The following is a 7,294-nucleotide window of genomic DNA, read 5'->3' as shown; positions in this document are numbered from 1 at the left end:
TACCCCAATGTTTATAGCAGCAATGGCCACGGTCACCAAACTGTGGAAAGAACCAAGATGCCCTTCAACGGGTGAATAGATAAGGAAAATGTGGTCCATAGACACTATGGAGTATTATGCCCCCATCAGAAAGGATGAATACCTAACTTTTGTAGCAACATGGACGGGACTGGAAGAGATGATGCTGAGTGAAATAATTCAAGCAGAGAGAGTCAATTATCATATGGTTTCACTTATTTGTGGAGCATAACAAATAGTATGGAGGACAATGGGAGATGGAGAGGAGAAGGGAGTTGAGGGAAATTGGAAGGGGAAGTGAACCATGAGAGACTATGGACTCTGAAAAACAATCTGAAGGGTTTGAAGAGGTGGGTGGGTGGGAGGTTGGGGGAACCAGGTGGTGGGTATTAGAGAGGTCATGGACTGCATGGAGCACTGGGTGTGGTAGAAAACAATGAATACTGTTATGCTGAAAATAAATAAAAAAGGTGATTAAAAATAAATAAATAAATAGATAGATAAATAAAAGCTTAAAATAAAGTGAGAAGACAAGAAACAACAAATGTTGGAGAGGATGTGGATAGAGGAGAACCCTCTTACACTTTTGGTGGGAATGCGAGTTTATACAGCCACATTGGAAAACAAGTGTGGAGGTTCCTAAAAAAGTTGAAAATAGCACTATATTCTGACCCGCCATTGAACTGAGTGAACTATGTCAAGCAGAGGGAGTCAAATATGGTTTTTCTTATTTGTGGAGTATAAGGAATAACACGGAGGATATGGGGAGATGGAGAGGAGAAGGGATTTGTGGGAAATTGGAAGGGGAGATGAACCATGAGAGGCTGTGGACTTGGAGGTACTAACTGAGGGTTTTGGAGGGGAGGGGGATGGGAGGTGGGGTGAGCCTAGTGTATTAAGTATTAACTGTATTAAGTATTAAAGAGTATTAAGTGTACTAAGTATTAAGGAGGGCACATATTGCTTCAAGCTCTGGGTGCATAAACAATGAATTCTGGAACACTGAAAAGAAATTTAAAAAAATAAGTAAAAATTAAAAAGAAAAATAAAAATTTAAAAATAAAATAAAGAAATTATAAAGACGGGGGAACATTCCTTAACTTCATCAAATCTATGAAAAACACAGAGCAAATATCATACTCAATGGGGAAAAGCTGAAACCCTTCCCTTTGAGATCAGGAACATGACAAGTATGCCCACTTTTGCCACTTTTGTTTAACATAGTGTCCTAGCAGCAGCAAACAGACAACAAAGAGAAATAAAAGATATCCAAATTGGCAATGAAGAAGTCAAACTCTCTCTCTTCGCAGATGACATGATTCTTTATATGGAAAACCCAAAAGACTCCATTCCCAAACTACTAGAACTCAATCAGCAAATCAGTAATGTGACAGGATACAAAATCAATGCACAGAAATCAGTTGCTTTCTTATACACTAACCTTGAAAATATAGAAAGGGAAATTCAAGAATCTATTCTATTTACTATAGCACCAAGAACCATCAGATACCTGGGAATAAACCTAACAAAGGAGGTAAAGGATCTGTACTCGAGGAATTACAGAACACTCATGAAAGAAATCGAAGAAGACTCAAAATGATGGAAGACCAGTCCATGCTCTTGGATCGGAGGAATAAACATTGTTAAAATGTCTATACTGTGCAGAACTATCTATACTTTCAATGCGATTCTGATCAAATTTCCATGAGCAGTTTTCAAAATGCTGAATGAACAATCCTAAAATTTGTATGAAACCAGAAAAGACCCTGAATTGCTAAGGAAATGTTGAAAAAGGAAAACAAAGCTAGGGGCACCACGTTGCCTGATTTCAAGCTTTACTACAAAGCTGTGATCACCACAACAGCATTGTACTGGTATACAAAAAGACACATAGACCAGTGTAACAGAATACAGATCCCAGACATTACTGGCATCCCTGTGGTCAAACAATCTTCGACTAAGCAGGAAAAATATTCAGTGGAAAAAAGACAGTCTCTTCAATAATTGTTGCTAGGAAAATTGGACAGCTATGTATAGAAGTATGAAACTCGACCATTCTCTTACAGCATACACAAAGATTAACTCAAAAAGGATGAAAAACCTCAATGTGATACAGGAATCCATCAAAGTCATGGATGAGAACATAGGCAGTAACCTCTTCAACATTGGCCACAGAAATTTCTTTCAAGACACATCTCCAAAGGCAAAGGAAACAAAAGTGAAAATGAACTTTTGGGATGTCATCAAGATCAAAAGCTTTTGCACAGCAATGGAAACAGTCAACCAAACAAAGAGACAATGCACAGAATGAGAGAAGATATTTACAAATGATACTATGGAAAAAGGGATGATATTCTAGACCTATAAAGAAGTCCTCAAACTCAACGCCTGAAAAATAAATAATCAAGTCAAAAAATGGGCAAAAGACATGAAGAGACACTTCTCCAAAAGAGACATGCAAATAGCCAACAGGCCCATGAAAAAGTGTTCATTGTTATTAGCCATCAGGGAAATTCATATCAAAACCACTAAGGCATACCACCTTATACCCGTTACAATGGCAAAAGTGACTAGGCAGAAGCAATGAATTTTGGAACACTGAAAAAACAAAATTAATTTTAAAAAAGTGAGAAGGCAAGAAACAACAAATGTTGGTTGGAATGAAAGTTGATACAGCCATATTCGAAATAAGTGTGGAGGTTCCTCAGAAAGTTAAAAATATAACTCTTTTATGACCCAGCAATTGCACTACTGGGTATTTACTCCAAAGATACAGATGTAGTGAAAAGAAAGGCCACATGAGCTCCAATGTTCATAGCAGCAATGTCCACAAGAACCAAACTGTGGAAACAGCCAAGATGCCCTTCAGCAAAGGAATGGATAAAGAAGATGCAGTTCATATATACAACAGAATATTACTCATCCATCACAAAGGATGAGACTGGAAGAGATTTGCACCAGCATTGATGGGACTGGGGGAAATTATCCTAAGTGAACTGAGTTAAGTAGAGAAAGACAATTATCATAATGTTTCACTTATTCATGAAAGATAAGGAATGCATGGAGGACATTAGGAGAAGGAAGTGAAAAATGAAAGGGTGGGAACCAGAGGGGGAGATGAACTATGAAAGACTATGGACACCAAGAAATAAAGTGAGGGTTTTAGAGAGGAGGATGGTGGTGGGATGGGTTAGCCTGGGATGGGTATTAAGGAGGGCACATATTGCATGGAGCCCTGGGTGTTATACGGAAAAAACGAATCATAGGACACTACATCAAAAACTACTGATGTGCTGTATGGTGGCTAAAATAACATAGCAATAAAAAATAAAAACTAAGTGCATGGCCCTTAGTCATAGAGTGTCTTTAGTTTTGTGGTCCCTGTCACCTCCTCAGCCCAGCACAGATGAGACTTCCACAGCATTTCTGACACAGGCAGGATGTGAGTTCTCACATCATGTCTCTTGCACAGTAATACACGGCCGTTTCCTCGGAGTTCAGGCTGCTGATCTGTAGATAAGCTGTGCTGACAGAGGTGTCCATGGAGAAAACAAATCGACTGGATAAGCCCTGGGCATACGTTGGATTCTCAGTTTTCATGTTGATCCATCCCATGTACTGCAGGCTCTTTCCTGGTACCTGTTGCACCCAGTTCATTGTGTAGCTGGTGAAGGTGTACCCAGATGCCTTGCAGGAGACCTTTACAGATTCCCCCAGCTTCCTCACCTCAGCCTCAGACTGCACCAGCTTCACCTGGGAGTGGACACCTGTGGAGAAGGAATTGGAGAGGATGCAGTCATGCTGACTGGCCCTGTTCCCCTCCTCTGCCAAAGGACTGGGGGAATCCCCCACCTGTAGTGTAGCCAATACCACAGGGAAGAGGATTCTCCAGCTCCAGTTCATGGTGAGGTGCTGTACTCTCACGGTTCCTACAAAGGATTGTGTGCAGCTGTTGGGTGATGTTCTCAGGGCCCAAACATGTGTATATTTAACCTAGTACACCTTGGATCATTTGCATATTCACAAAGCAGAATATTTCATATCAGGTAATGACTCATTCAGAGAGAAGACCCATCAAAGGGGAAACACATTCCTGGGATGCTGATGTCCTACATCTGAACCTCCATTGGAGGATATACACCCTTGCCACATCCCCAACTCTGTGTTACCAGAGCTCTTTCCACTGAGAATGAGCCCAAGTACAGAGCTGTGGAGGCCACTGGGTAAGGCAGTTTCCTTAGGAGCAGAAGCGAGTGCTGATCTGGGAATAGGGGTCCAGGGATGGCAAACCTGATGTGTCAGTCCCTGTGGACTTGTGTCTCTGATGCCCTGTGCACCTCCCTTCTCAGGTGGAGAAGTGGGGTCTGGGTAGAAAAACACCTGAACCTGAGTCAGGTCACCTGGATGTTGTGTCTGATAGATCAAATGCACATATTGTAATGAAATGCTGGTAAGTCTAACATAACTATGTGTTTAAAAATTACATATTTGTACAGAGTCTCTTCTAATCAGGTAATGTGCTCAAATGTAAACATCAAGAAGTCATCCCCCTATTTAAGACAAAAAAAGTCATGACCACCAAACTAAAAATGATTTAATTAATAAAAGATGTCTCATTTAATGGTAAATGACTAAACCATTTCCTTGGAAGCAATGAACAAATCAGACAAGCTCTGTGATACCCTGTATCAACATTTTCATGGATAAAGAAGATGTGGTATGTAGATATACAGTGGAATTTACTTCACCATAAGAAAATTTGCAAAGACATTGGTGTAACTAGAAGGTATTATGCTAGAGTGAAATAAGTCAACCAAGGTGAGACAATTATCATACAATTTCACTCATATGTGAAATTTAAGAAACAAAACAGGATCATAGGTGAAGGGAGGGAAAAATAAAATAAGATGAAATCAGAGAGTGAGACAAACCATGAGAGACTCTGAAGTCTAGGAAACAAACTGAGGGTTTCTAGAGGGATGGTTCTGGGGTCTGGGGTAAGTGGGTGATGGACATTAAACAGGATATGTGATGTAATGAGCACTGGGTGTTATATGGAACTGATGAGTAACTGAACTTTACTTCCAAAACTAATGATACACTTTATGGTAATTAACTGAATTTAAATTAAATAATTTTCAGTTGGAGAAGCAAAGTAATAAGTACTAAATATGTAAGAACAAACCAAACCCCCATTATTCACGTGTGACATGAAGATTCTGGTTTCTGGTCAGATCTGTCAAAGCCTGGAAGTCTGTAGTTTGTCCATAAGCTGAACAGCTGAAAGTCACCAGCTCTTCTCAGACCCACCAGAGATGTTATGATAGGCTATCTTTGTCTAATCAGGTGGCTGTGAAAAAATACCACTGCCTGGGTAGGGTATAAACTGTAGAGATGAATTCCATCAGAGTTATGAAAGATGGAAGTCCAAGGTCAAGTCATGCAACAAATCCAAGCCCCCTCACTCAGCCTGTGCTGGGAGGGGGTCAGTCCCAGTGGTCTCCAAAATGTTGTGGACAGTAGTTCTAGGCTTCACTTTAGATTCTCATAATGTTCTCAGGGTCTTGATGAGTATCTACTGCATTATGTTGAGGTGGTCAACCCATAACCACCCCCTCACCAAGTATTTCCACATCCTTTCTCATTTCTCTGGAACAAGATGTCTCATTCCCTCCAGTAGGAACAGGCTGAGAATTTTCCAAAATTCTCAGTTCTGCCTCATACTGATTAATGATTATGTCTTCATATCATTTGTTCTTCCCACACTTCACCATAAGAATTCCAGAGAAACCTTCTGATGCTTTAAGCCTTTGCTCAGAATTTCCCTCAGCCTCTTACCAAGTTGCACCTCTCCGACGTTCTTCCTTTCATATCTCAATGCAAGCATGCTCTCCACCGGTCTACAGCGTAGGTCACCTCCCCTCCATTTCTCAAAGGCACCGTCCACACCTTGTCTGTGACATCATCAGAGTTGCCTGTACTGTTCATGTCTTACCATGTATAGTTCATAAGCATTTAGATACTCTTTAGTAAGACTGGGGCTTTCACTGTAGGTCGCTCCTTTCCTTCTGGGATCTCCAATGAATTAACTTTTACTACACCTGCCTGACAATACAGGGTTCTTCTGCACACATCACAGAAGGTGCCAGCCTTTACCCATTACTCAGATCCAAACCGCTTCCATGATTTAGGTCTTTGTTACAGCAGCTCCATTTCTAAGGTTGGTATAAAAGAGAGTACAACCTGGTTAGCTTAGAAATAAATTTCTCACATTCCTGGAGCCTTCAAAGTGCAAGATCAAGGTATTGGCATATTTGCTGTGTAGTGAGTGCCTCCATCTGGATCATTGGGTGTGTCTTTAAACTGCGTTTTCATATCGCAAATGGAAGGTTTTGAGAATCCAGTGGGATCATAACAGCTCTGATTCCATTCATAACATAACATTCTCTCAAAAGCCCTTACTTCTTTGCCATCTTATTGGACATTATGTTACAACACTTGGATTTGCAGGGAAATCATATATTCAGATCATAATGAAGGAAAAACTGTGACCCCAAAATTGAGTCTACAAATGGGCATATGCAGGGAATCTCAACTTATTAGGGCAAAAGCCACCCAAAGATATATCCGCAGGACCCACAAAAAAGTAGGAAAATTGAATTGTAGATGGTGAGTTGGTGAAGGTTCAGTGGGGAGATGTCCAAATTGAGGCTCCTGTGGAATTGGTGGCAACCTTAAGGGTGTCCTACAAGTTTGTGTTTTAAGTCCAGAAGCCCCACCTCATTTCCCCATGAAAGAAAGGATGTGCATTTGCTGTGCTTCTGAGGTGGGGAAAGATCCTCTTGAGAAACTTGCCAGATAAATCAAGACCTGGGGGAAGGTAAATGCCAAAATCCAGTCCATTCTAGATTTCTGGGTGGGGTAAGGGAAACACCCCCTCCTCTCCCCTCCTCTTAGGCCTTCATGTGTCACCTTAGTGGGGTGTAACCTGAGATTCTCTTGTGAGTATCACATCAAGTGTCTTAGATCAGGGATAGAAAGACAAACTATAGACTGTAAATGCCTGTCTATACCCACACCTTATCCCCCTACCATAGGGATCTTCTATAATAATAACAGAATAAAAAGCAAAGAGAAAGAGAAAAAGAGAAAGAGAAAGCTAGAAAATGGTAAGTTATTTTTGAATTCTGTATGGAAATCCAGATCAAAATGAGACAAAAGCAGGGACATGAGAGGAAGTGTCAGTATTGTCTCATTAGTAGTTGATTCATTATTT

Source organism: Lutra lutra, chromosome 7 (genome assembly GCF_902655055.1).
Source record: "Lutra lutra chromosome 7, mLutLut1.2, whole genome shotgun sequence".
Taxonomy (NCBI): domain Eukaryota; kingdom Metazoa; phylum Chordata; class Mammalia; order Carnivora; family Mustelidae; genus Lutra; species Lutra lutra.
The sequence above is the reverse complement of the archived record's forward strand: the minus strand, read 5'-3'. Positions refer to the sequence as shown.